The sequence below is a fragment of the Alexandromys fortis genome, unplaced genomic scaffold (genome assembly GCF_014885135.2).
Source record: "Alexandromys fortis isolate MF-2015 unplaced genomic scaffold, M_Fortis_MF-2015_v1.1 scaffold_115, whole genome shotgun sequence".
Taxonomy (NCBI): Eukaryota; Metazoa; Chordata; class Mammalia; order Rodentia; family Cricetidae; genus Alexandromys; species Alexandromys fortis.
This window is the reverse complement of record NW_026067989.1, coordinates 3,849,484-3,862,156: the sequence shown is the minus strand read 5'-3', so window position 1 is coordinate 3,862,156 and position 12,673 is coordinate 3,849,484.

Below are 12,673 nucleotides of genomic sequence, written 5' to 3'. Positions count from 1 at the left end.
TAAAATGGTTGAAAGACACTTAAGGAAATGCTCAACATCCTTAGTCATCAGAGAAATGCAAATTAAAACAACTCTGAGATTCCATCTTACACTTGTAAGAAAGGCCAATATCAAAAACACTGACGACAACTTATGCTGAAGAAGATGTGGGATAAAGGGAACACTTCTGCATTGCTGGAGGGAATGCAAACTGGTACATCCACTTTGTATTTCAGTATAGTGATTTCTCAGAAAATTAGGAAACAACCTACCTCAGGACCCAGCAATACCACTTTTGGGTATATATGCAAAGGATGCTCAATTGTACCACAAGGATGTGTGTTCCACTATGTTCATAGCAGCATTGTTTGTCATAGCCAGAACCTGGAAACAACCTAAATGCCCCTCAACCAAAAAAGGGATAAGGAAAATGTGTTACATTTACACAATGTTGTATTACACAGCAGAAAAAAATAATGACATCTTGAAATTTGCAGGCAAATTTATAAAACATCATATTGAGTGAGGTAACCCAGACCCAGAAAAACAAATATCATATGTACTCACTCATAAGTGGCTTTTAGACATAAATCAAAAAAAGAGCCTACAATGCACAATCCCAAAGAACCTAGACAACAATGAGGACCCTAAGAGAGACATACATGGATCTAATCTACATGGGAATATAAAAAGACAAGGTCTCCTGAGTAAATTGGGAGCATGGGGACCATGGGAGAGGGTAGGAGGGGAGGGGAGAGGAAGGGAAGGGAGTGGAAAGAAATATATAGCTCAATAAAAACAATTAAAAACATAAAAATAACTTAAGAAATGAAAAGTTTACTTTGGCTCACAGTTTGAGGGGATATAGTCCAGCATGATGTGGAAGGTCTGACAGGGAGCTTGAGTTGATGATGTTGTCTCCACAATCAGGAAGCAACAGAGAGAGATAAATGCCGATGTTCAACTTGTTTTCCACATTTCCTCCTTTTGCTTATGGGTTAGTGTCCCTCATATTCAGGGTAGACCTTCTCCCCTCAGTTATATCCTTTGGAAACTCCCTCAAAGACACGTGTCTCCAGGTTGCTCTAAATGCTTCAGGGGGCAACAATGATTGGTAAGTGTTGTGGAATATTACTTTAGCTATGTAAAGGTGTGTTTCTTTGTTTATGCTGCATTTGTTTAATTATGTAAAGACATGTTGCTGTTTCACCATGCCTACCCAAGGCACCTGATTGGTCTAATAAAAAGCTGAATGGCCAATAGCTAGGCAGTGCAGGGACAGGCACTGCTGGTAAACATAGAGGTTAAGTAGGAGGAATCTAGGCTTGGGAGGAGAGAAGGGAGAAAGAAAGGGAGACACCCAGAGCCAGCCAGGCAGCCACCAGCCAACCAGCCATGGAATAATGTCAGGAGCCATTTTCCCTAAGATTATAGCAGGGACTATTGTCCTAAGGATGTTTGTGGGGAGCCCTACACCCAACTATCTTGAGAACTATTTGTTAGCGGAACCCGCCCCACATTCCAACTATCTAGAGAATTGTTTGTGGTTGGAATCACAAAAGGAATGATTCCCCTTGCACAGAGAACACTAGGTGTGTCGACTGTGACCTTTGCTGCCCTGGCAGGGTCCCTTCTTGCCCTTGCCATGCCCCTGCCCCCATCCCAGGCCAAATTCCTCATTCAAGGGCTATATAAGCCACAACCATTTCATTAATAAAGGGAGACCTTTACAAATTGAGAACAGAATCTTGTCTGGCTTTGCTTGGTCTCCGTTTCCCCCTCCAGATAGCGCCTCTTCGGGACTTTGGAATAATTGACCCACTGGGCGGGTTACAGAATAAGACAACCAGAATGAAAGAAAGGCAAAAAGCCCTGAGACAAAACATACATGAAGAGAAAGTGGTTAAAATAAGTTATAAGAGCTAGTGGTACAAGCATAAGACAAGGCTGAGCATTCATAACTAATATTAAGTCTCCATGTCTTTATTTGGGAGCTGGTTCGTGCTCCCAAAAGAAAAAAAAACCTGCTATAGACAAGTACTTAGGGCAGCATCTAATGATTCAGCATCATTGCTTTTCACACTTGCTATAAAAAAAATCCTAAAAAAAAATTGTTCTTTTACTGCTGAGTAGTATCACATTCTTCACTTGAGGGGCATCTAGGCAGCGTCCAGGTTCTGGATATAATGCAAATGGATGGAACTAGAAAAAAAATCCTGTGTGAAATAAGCCAGACCCCAAAAGGCAAAAATAGTATGTACTCACTGATAAGTGGATATTAGACTTAAAGCAAAAGATAACCAGCCTATAGTCCATGACCCCAGAGAAGCTGGGGAACAAGGAGAACCCTAAGAGAGACATACATGGATGCCCTGGATAAGGGAAAATAGACAAAATCTTCTGGAATTGTAGTGTAGTGATTGGAATGTAGGGTGAGGCGGAGAGAAGGGAGGGCAGAAGGGTGGGGAGGGGAGAAAGGGAGAAAGGAGGAGAATATGAGGGAATAGGGGAAGGACAGAGAGGGAGAATAAAGTTAGAAACATCTTCTTTGTGGGAGCTATTATGGAGCTAGCATGAAACCTGGCACCAGGAAAGTTTCTAGGAATCCATGAAAATGACCCCAGCTAAGACCCTAAGCAATAGTGGAGAAGGTGCCTGAACTGACCTTCCCTGTAATCAGATTGACAACTACCTTAATTGTCATCATAGAATCTTTATCTAGCAACTGATGGGAGCAGATGCAGAGATCCACAGCTAAGCACTGGGCTGAGCTACCGGAGACCAGTTCAAGAGAGGGAAGAGTGATAATATGAACAAAGGGGTAAAGACCATGAGGAGGAGATCCATGGAAACAGCTGGCCTGAGCTAGTGGGAGCTGACTGACTCTGAATTGACAGCTGGTGAACCTGCATAGGACTAAACCAGGCCCTCTGAATGTGGGTGACAGATGTGTGGTTGGGGCAGTCTTTGTGGCCACTGACAGTGGGACCAGGATTTATCCCTAGTGCTTGAACTGGCTTTTTGGAGCCCATTGTCTTTAGAGGGATTACCTTGCTCAACCTGAATATAGAGGGGAGGACCTGATACTGCTTCAAAGTGATGGCTCAGACTTTGTTGACTCCCCATGGGAAGCCTTACCCTCCCTGAGGACTGGATGGGGGATGAGGTGGCGGGAAGGAGGGTAAAGTGGGAGGAGGGAAGGGAGTGGGAGTGGGATAGGTTTGTAAAATGAGAAAAGATCATTTAAAAATTAATTAATTAATTTAATAAAAAATGCTAAAAAAAACAACACAGAGATTTTAGCTGACATTTAATTTAACCTAGCCAACTCTAGAGTTCCTGCATCACTTTGGAAAACAGAGGCAGAATGAAAAAGTAAAATTTGCCAATGGCCTCAACTTCTGTGACCCACTAGTAAGTATAGCGATGGGCAAGTGTGATGGTTATGGAGAGTGTGGGTATAGCCAAAGTCACTGAACCGCACTCAGTGCTACAGCGTGTTAAAATGAGAAAGTAGGTTATGTATATTTTATCACAATAAAATAATGAAGAAATATACCTTGTTACTAGTTTCAATTTCATTCTGGCCTGAATCAAGATTTTTTTTTTTTAAATCTTTTTAGACCTCTTCTCCATCTGATCTCAGCATTGCTCCTGTGCGGAGGGTGCTAATGAGCTAGGGGAGGGAAGAGGGGGAACAGCTGGAGGGTGGGGGGGCAGGGTAAGGGATTCCATCATCAGGTTTGTTTAATGAGTGCACTGGCACCAGGGGTCTACTGGAGGTGAGCACGTTCTCTTTGGAGTCTTTTGATCAGCTTGGGTTGTAATCAGCTAAGACACACTGTGTTTTCCCGTTATGCAGACCCAAAGGTTACTTCTAGAATACACTCGGAAGTAACATGTGGCAAACTCTAATAAATGAACCCGGATTTTGAAAAGTAAGGCACACTCTGCCCATTTCTCAAAAGGGATCCCAGCCAGTACAAAGTCCTGATTGAAGAGTCAGGAAAGAGATGCCTGCACCTGACTATTCATCCTCAACCCACCTGCAGTCTCCTGGGGACAGTAGCTGGGACTGCCAATGGGCTTGCTGTGTCTCCGTGGCTGGTGAATAAACCACACAGAGTGGTATTTGAACACTAAGAGGGAGCCCAAATCACAGACCAATGGGAGGTGCACTTATTTATCTACTAAAGCGCTTGCCACTATATCTGCTCTTAAGCTCCACGTATCCTGAGCATCAAGAAAAGGTCAGAGAGCCAGATACCATGTGCTAATGACATGCTAGTAAGGCCATGGCCTTCTGAACTTTCCGTGGGAGCCACTAAGGTCACAAGAATTCTTCCTCTAAGAGCTATCTGTTGGCTGCACCCACCTCACCAGAAACATGAGGAAGGCGATCAAACCTCTATGTCCAAATGGGCCTGTGTTTGCTTCATGGCAACATCCTTGATTATCTGCCGTATTCTTGCTGTTAGGATTTGAGCTTCTCCTATGAGGCATAAGGTAAAACTCGCAAGTGTTCATCAACTTATCAACAGGCTGGGGGTGATCTTGCTTGCCCTTGCAGATGCCTGTAATGTCTATTATAATTCTCACCCATCACTTGTAAGCTTCTCTGAAATTATACTCAGAGAGTCATGCTGGTTGGTTACAGCACTCTGCAATTGACAGACACTTGGAATCTCGCTTCCGTGCTAGCATCTCTTGACCGTCTGGTGCATACTCCTTAAAGCTGCACACAGTTCTAGAAGCGGCATTTCCCCCACATGCTCGAGAGCACTCTCCTTGGCATATGTTTACAAACTCAGACCGAGATGGACCTCTCAACAAGGAGACAAACGTTCGCTTGGAATGAGCATTTGTGCGAGGGCGGCCTCCTAACTTTGTGTGTGTGTGTGTGTGTGTGTGTGTGTGTGTGTAAGCATAGGCATGACAATGATTGACATTCATTAGGCCTACCACAGCTGAGCTCTGTCAAAGTCTTTATTGTGTGCTCAAAGGCTGCAGAGGTAAACCTAGGCCTACTGGTAAACCTCCTTCCCCTTCAGAATCAGTTCTGTACGATTCCCCCGCACCTTCCATTTCTGTCTTTCACAGAAAGTACCTCAGCACATTCCATCTTCACTATCATTGTTTCTTCTGTTTTAAAGGTTTCAGTGAAATCTGGAAATTTAAATTCCCATATATTGCCTTATTTTTTAAATCTCATTTCTCCCAAAGATACATAATACATTTTTTAGTGTCTTCTTTAGATCAAAGGTCTTTGAAATTAACGATATTTGGAGATTTGTTCCCTTTGGTATTATTTAGATCAAGACTGTGACTATTTCTGAACACCTGCATAGTTCTAACAATTGATAGGAACCAAGAGAGAGTTGAGAATGGAGCTACCCTGATTTCTAGAGGCAAAAGGCTTTGTTATGAGAAAGTTCACTTGCAATGTATCTACACAGATAGTGCTATCCGTTTGAGAAAGACTAGTGTGCAGATTCTGAGGAATTTGAGAATACAAAGAAGACAAGCCCCCATCATGCTCAACCACTACAGTCAAGCATCAAATGTCTGTAATGTATATGCCACGGAACTTTGGGTATCTGGTGCAGGCCCTCTGGGCTGTTTTCCACTCACAAAGGGACTCAAACTGACAGAGGAGCTGACCCATCTGGGTCAGATGGTTTGCATACTGCAGGAACAGATAAGAGAGAAGACCTGAGCTGACCATTTTCCTTGCAATTCACTTTTCACTGACACTTATGTTCGAAGGGTCCGTGTGGCTTCTGTTCGCATTTTCCAGACTAATGTGGTTTGATGCACTAAAACCCCGTAAAAGGTTGCTGTGAAGACCCCTGAAAAAATTACTTCACCCAACAAAAAGCAGGAAGCAGTTTGGAGAGAACTATGCCCATATTCCCAAATATTGTCTCTAAATGTTTCTTTAAATTTAAAGGAGGATATGCTATAGAGATTTGCATTGATATGGATCTTGGTTTATTGATACAAACTTAATATCAATTTTGTTATATGTATTTCTGCTCTTGATTAAGGTATTACATTTAAAAATGTAATCTATAATTAAGAAATATAGGTTAATAGATAATCATCTATAGTAATCAAGCTAGTTAGATTTTCTAGATATATAGAAATATATTTCAGTTTGATAGATATTCTTCAGATCTTTAAAAGACTAATAGAATATGGTATTTAAAATGTTTAAGAACTTAAGATTTTTCATGACAATGAGACACATCTGCTCCTAGCAGTACCAATTACTTCAAGAGGAAGATGGGCATTGAAGCGGCTCCTTATGGAGTTTGTTAGCCATTTGGGCAAGAAACTGCTCTTGCCTGGACTACTTGATGGTATGCTGTGTGAACTGGACACATAGAACACAGAGAAATGACTGCTGAACTTGTCTAAAGGTAAAATGATCCTTCCAGGGTTCCTGCTTCATGAAAGAATCTACCAGACATTCTGCAGGGCACAGAAGAAAGTGACTGACAAACTGCCAATATAGGTGGAACTGTCTTTGATATTTCCTGCTTTGTGGAGAAGTCTGCTGGATACTATGGGTCTGTAGGCTGAAGATGAATGCTTCAGTGTTACAGAAGAACTTTGGGTGACTGTCCAGGCATTGAGATGTCTCTGTCAATTCTAGAGTTTTGGAAGTTGCTTACTGTGTACTTCCTGTTTCTTTAGGTTATGTTATATCCTTCTGGAGTCTTTGATGGAGTTGAAGAATAGATAGTTATAATTATAGTTTTCCTTAGTTATGATAAAAGATAAAGTAGATATAAATATTGAAACTGTAATTTTGTTTTGTTATATGTAATTTTGCTATGTTAAAGTTAAAACCTTCCTTTTTATTTAAACAGAAAAAGGCAAATGGTGTGGGAGATCCTCCTGTATATGTGTTACTTTTATTGGTTAATGAATAAAGAAATGGTTTTGGACCTATAACAAGGCAGAACTTAGTCAGGCTGGGAAAACTAAACTGAATGCTTGCTGAAAGAAGACAGAGAGAAGCCATGTAGGAGTCAGAGAGAAGCCATGTAGCTTTGCTGGAGACAGATGCTGGAACTTGCCTTGTGGCAATACACAGATTAATAGAGATGGGTTAATTTAAGATATGAGGTAGCCAGAAATATGCTTAAGCTTTTGGCCAAACAGCATTCCAAATAATGTGGTTTCTGTTTGATAATTTTGGGACTGAGCGGCTCTTACAACAAAACCTCTCGGTGACTTCTACTCAAGGAAACAGAATCATAGTCACCACCTGCCATAGTTAGAGTTTCTGTTGCTGTAAAGAGACATCATGACCCCAGCAACTCTTATAAAGGAAAGGCCATACATCCTCATAGGGCCACTCTCTATGGGCCAAATATTCAACACACGAGTCTATGTGGGCCATTTCTATTCATCATTCTAGGAGTCACTGTTCTTTGTGCCCAGTGTGCACCAGGTACCATTCCACTTCATGTGTATTATCTAATGTGTCCTTGGAAAGGCCCCTTTCTCAGCTCTACTACACAGATGAGGAAATGGAGTTTCAGAGAGGTTAAAGAATATTTCCAAGTGTGCACAGGGACCAGGGGGTAGAGAAAGCCCCATTTCCTCAAGCCTAATTTTGATTTGCATGGATTCTTTACTATTGGTATATTAAAAACAAAAACGTTGTCCTGGCTCCATGTTTAACAGAATCCATGAGTTCCAAATGTTATTAAAATGAGCACGGCACTGAATTTACTGTAACTGTAAGCACACGGTGAACACTTACTTAATGAACACCAAGTCTAGACAGATAAGATGGATCAAACGGATTGCCATAAGGAACAGATAGAGAAAGTAGAGAGTTAGTTTGAAGACTATTTAATCAACCAGGGGACATCTCCATCTTGCTTTGGAACCAAGCCAAGCAATTTACATTACAGAGCTTGGTCCAACTACGTATGCCTTTGCCTGCTGAATTATGGCTGCTTTTTGCCCACCTCTTTTTCATGTTAACAGGGAACTTGGGAGCTGCCCTTTGGAAGGATCAGAGGCAGTGAGTTGTAAGTTCTGTGGGCTGCTATCCCTCTGGGATGTTATTACCAGAGATAAAAAATGTTTTCCTTGAACTTTATTGTTCAAATAGGGAAACTGTGTATAAACAGTAGCTGCAAAGGGGGTTCCTTTTCATCCTTGCGGCTTGTACCAGAAAAGCTTTATGTAATTCTGAAGCCGCGCAGGAAGAGTTTTGAAGTGTTCGTAGGAGTTTGGGAAGTAGCTCTGAGGCTCCTAATTTTTCACTCCCATGGATGCTGCCAGAGCTCCTGAAGAGTATAGCAAAGCACCGAGCATGCATCCAGGGATTCTATCTCTTCCGTGAATTTCACACTCACAGTCTTGGCGTTTTGCTCACGGACAAACAATCTATGGGGAGCTACACTGGCAAGATCCTAAGGATGCTAGCGGTTTTTTGGGTCTGGTTTTCAGACCCAGCTCTTCAGAACATAACAGCCTTACTTGCCTCTGGATGCGTATGAGTGGAATTCTCCATATACATCCTCATGCATTTGACTCCTTTTCTTTGTACCATGTTTGTGAGATTCACCCGCGTAGTCATAGTTCATTCTGACAGTAGACAGCATTCCGCCATTGAGCCATTCCCGTCCTCTTTGCCCGTTCTGCTTGTGATGGGCCCTGGGTGATCTTCAGCTCAAAAGGCTGTCTGTATGAACCAGTCATGTTTTTGGTTTAACACAAAACTACATCTATTTTGGAACAAAATTTTCAGCCTCTGGTATTCTGGCTCTAGGAGAGGTGGCTGGTGTTCCACAGTGACTTTAGAAGCCAATGTGTATGGCAGTTATTAAGTTTCTAAGGTGTATATGTTTTGGGATTCTCTGGTAATATTGCTTTCCAAGGAGAAGGATAAGGGTAGGCCTGGGGTAAGAGTGATTTGACAAGGTTGATATCCCCTGGGAAAATTGCACTGGCCTGCTGTGGCCCCAGTAAATGATATCACAGTATCAGTCACAGTAACGTTTAGAAGCTTCAGCCATCTCTGCCCTCTCGAACACATGGATATTCTGGGAAATTCATCAGGAGGCAAATGTGTGCAGAGCTGATGAGATTAGCCAATGGCAAAGCTTTTGCAAGAATGATCCCTCCTCTTCCCCTTGCTGCTCCTCCCTCCTGCAAGGCCACTGGGGAAGGTTCCATGTAAAGCTGACTTCCACGTCTCTTTCGCAATAATACAACATTTCCCCTGCCTGCCCAACAGCCAGAGACCTCTCTCCTGGCGTGTGCAGTGCCTGGGTTTGCTTGCCAACACAGAGCCCGGCGAAGCTTCCACATAATCATTTCCAAACATTAAAATGGCCCCATTGTCATTACAGCAGGGAGATTGAATTCGCCTCATCAAAGCGGAGTGTGACAGGTGACTCAATAGGACAGTGCCAAGCGCAGAGGCAAGAAGATTAGCAGGGCACTGATATCATTATTTCCGCCTATCACAGATTCGGCAGGGAGGCAATTGTAATTTCTGGGCTTATTAGTCTACATTCGGAGGGAAAAACCGAGTGATAAAACTCACGGTGACAGCTAGGCATTTGTGCAGCAAGTGCTGTCATCGTGACACTTAGAAAATGCCAATGTGACTACGTCCTCATAATCCTCACTAATAGAGGTTAAAGCCGGGCACAAAGGCACCCTTATCAGTGATCAGTCCACTAATAACATTTGCATTTTTAAGTTAAATATGGTAAGGAAAAGAGTAAGTAGTCCTTTGCAGTTGAAACAATTAATTTCACAGTGGAATTAGAAAACAGAGCCCAAATTTTCCAGGCTCCTTATCTCTTTGATCGCTTGCAAGAATCCTCCAAGGAAAGAGACGAGAGCAGTGTGAAGAACAATGTTACGGGCGGTATCTATTGCCTGTGAAACTGTCGATAGGAGAACATCACTAAACTCCTGAAATTAGATTTCGGCCCCCCTCCAGCTAACAGACAATGCCGCTCAAGGACTTAAAACTAACCAGTGCAGTGGAAAATATCTTTGCACGCTTAACATATTCCTCGTTAATGGCCCCTGTTTTGCCCGTCAGAGGCACATTAAATCACATAATCCCAAATCTAAAGATCCAGGGCGGGTCAGACGGCACAGCTATGGGTGACAGACACAGAGTGCCACCGACTCTGAAGAGTCCTCCCAGCCCACCTGATTCACATGGCTCCCCCATAACGAGTATGTTTTCAATGGACGTTTTCCCCCATGGCACTGGCAACAACAATTCAAGAACCCTGAGATTCTTTTTGTGGATAATATCAGAGTATTTTTCCATAGCCAGGCCTTGAAAAAAAAATCACCTAGCTTGGAGAATGCCTTAGAATCCCAATTTTATTTTGCCGGACACATTACAGGTGGCAAGCCGTTACTTCGCCCCCATTTAAATAAGAGACCAATTAAGAAGACTGTGTAATTCAGTTCTTGAGTGAGTGCCACTGAATTCAATTTGTTTCAAGTCAATGAATATAATGCAAAGTTATTAACGAAAAGGTCAGGGGCTGTGTAGAAAGCATACACACAGGATGGGACATTGGTAATTAGTACACATTTTGAATGTGCTGGTCTGCTAGCATACAGTGGAGACAATCTTAATAGGATTAGATGCTAATAAACTTTTAAGTCTGTGTCCCTGCCTTTATAAGTAATTATATATGTATATATAAACATATGTATATGCACACACATGTATATTCACAAATTATCCATTTCCAGCACTAGAGAGTAACTGCACTGATTAGTTAGAAAAGCCATACACATCAATTAGAAGCCTTAGCATGCGCTCGATCAGAGTCATGTCCAAGTAAGGGTTCTATGATTCCGAATTTAGAAGCTGGGTGCACTGCCCTGGTATCATAGGGGCCATCTACATGGGCTACCCTTCTGAATTTAGGAATTCTTATTTTCAAATGCATCAAAGGAGTCCAGCTAGGGATAACAGGGCTCATGGATGGTGTGTGTGTGTGTTTTGCTTTGTATGTCTGTGTTCCATTTCTATTTGGTATAGGAAGGAGACTTCCAAACTTCGCAGATACTGTTTAAAGGTCTATGAATCTGAGGCAAAGGCAAGCACAGCAGTGACCCTGCTCTCTCTCTCTCTCTCTCTCTCTCTCTCTCTCTCTCTCTCTCTCTCTCTCTCTCTCTCTCTCTCTCTCTCTCTCACACACACACACACACACACACACACACACACACATGCCGTGCACCACGCCCCCGTGTCTGTGCTCTGTGCGCTGGCACCCAGTTCACGAGCTTCGGGCAAGGGAGCTGGAGGTTAAAATACACAAACACACACAGACAGAGAGACAGCGACATCCCAAGAATGCCCCCTTTATTGTATTCAGGGGCAGATTATATAGAGATAGCCATGCCCCAGCCAAACCCACCAGAAACCACTCTCCTGCCATCAGGAACTCCTGAAGGTCTCGTGCTCAGAGCATCTGTAGGCACTCAGATCAGGCGAAAACAAGTTGTTTACAAGAAATCCAGAATCTGGGGTCCCACTGCTCCCAACACACAACACACACACACACACACACGCACACGCACGCACACACACACTGCACGTGCCTCATTGCCACAGTGTGACAACACACCTGTTCCATCCAGCTGACAGCAGCCTGATGTAAATTGGGCTACATGCTCCTATGCCTGGATGCACTGAGCCTCTTGTCTGTCTCACTTCCTCAGCCCCTCCTGATGGCACTCCTAAGACACCTTGCGCTGCACAATGCACAGTGTTTCTGGGTGCTTCACAGAGTTCCTAGAGTGTTCCTGGGGTACTGGAACAAATGAGTAAGCAGGACTCAGCTAATGGCAGAGGAAAAGACATGACTGGCCCCCATGTGTATGTGTGTTCCTGTGCGTATGCCAACCCCACATGGCATGTGTGTGCCTATGTGATCCAACTGCAGCTGGTTTTTTTTTTGTATTTATGCTAACCCCACCAGATGTGTGAGTGCGTATGTGTGCTAACCCTACTGTGCGTGCACACATGTCAACCCTTGCTGTGCTCTAGTCCAGTGTCTCTTGCTCGAACTCCAGAATTCCACTCTCAGCCCACTCTGGATTGAATATTCTTTCCCTTACCCAACAGCCTCACCTCTCCACTGTTGTCCCGTCACTTCACTGTGTTCTGCATACTTGTGACCCCTACATTCCCATGCTGAAGCCAAATCTCCAGCGCAATGATATTTGGAGGTGAGGTCTTTGGAAGGTGATGAATGTTCTCATGAAAAGAATGGTACCTTGGTGTAAGGGGACCTGGAGTTCTCTCTATCCTTTCTGTCATGTGAGGCTTTCCTCTGAAACAGGACACAGTAGTACTCACTAGAATCTAAGTATGTCTGCACCCTAGCTGTGAGTGCCTGGCCTCTAGAACAAAGAAATAAAGTCCTGTGGTTTTTATGCCACCCAGTCCTTGCTCTTTTGTCACAGTAGCCTGAGATGACTCACTAGAATTCTGGTCTCAGAATCTCTTCTGGGAGAATACAGTTAAGTCAGGGGTCAGGATGCACGGGCCATAGCATGGCCTGGAGAACCAGAAAAATCTCAAGAACTTCTCCAGAATCATAACAGTGTGTCACTTATTCCTGTGTTTTATTTGAGACAGGGACTTGCTGTGTAGCTCTGACAGGCCGGTCTGAAA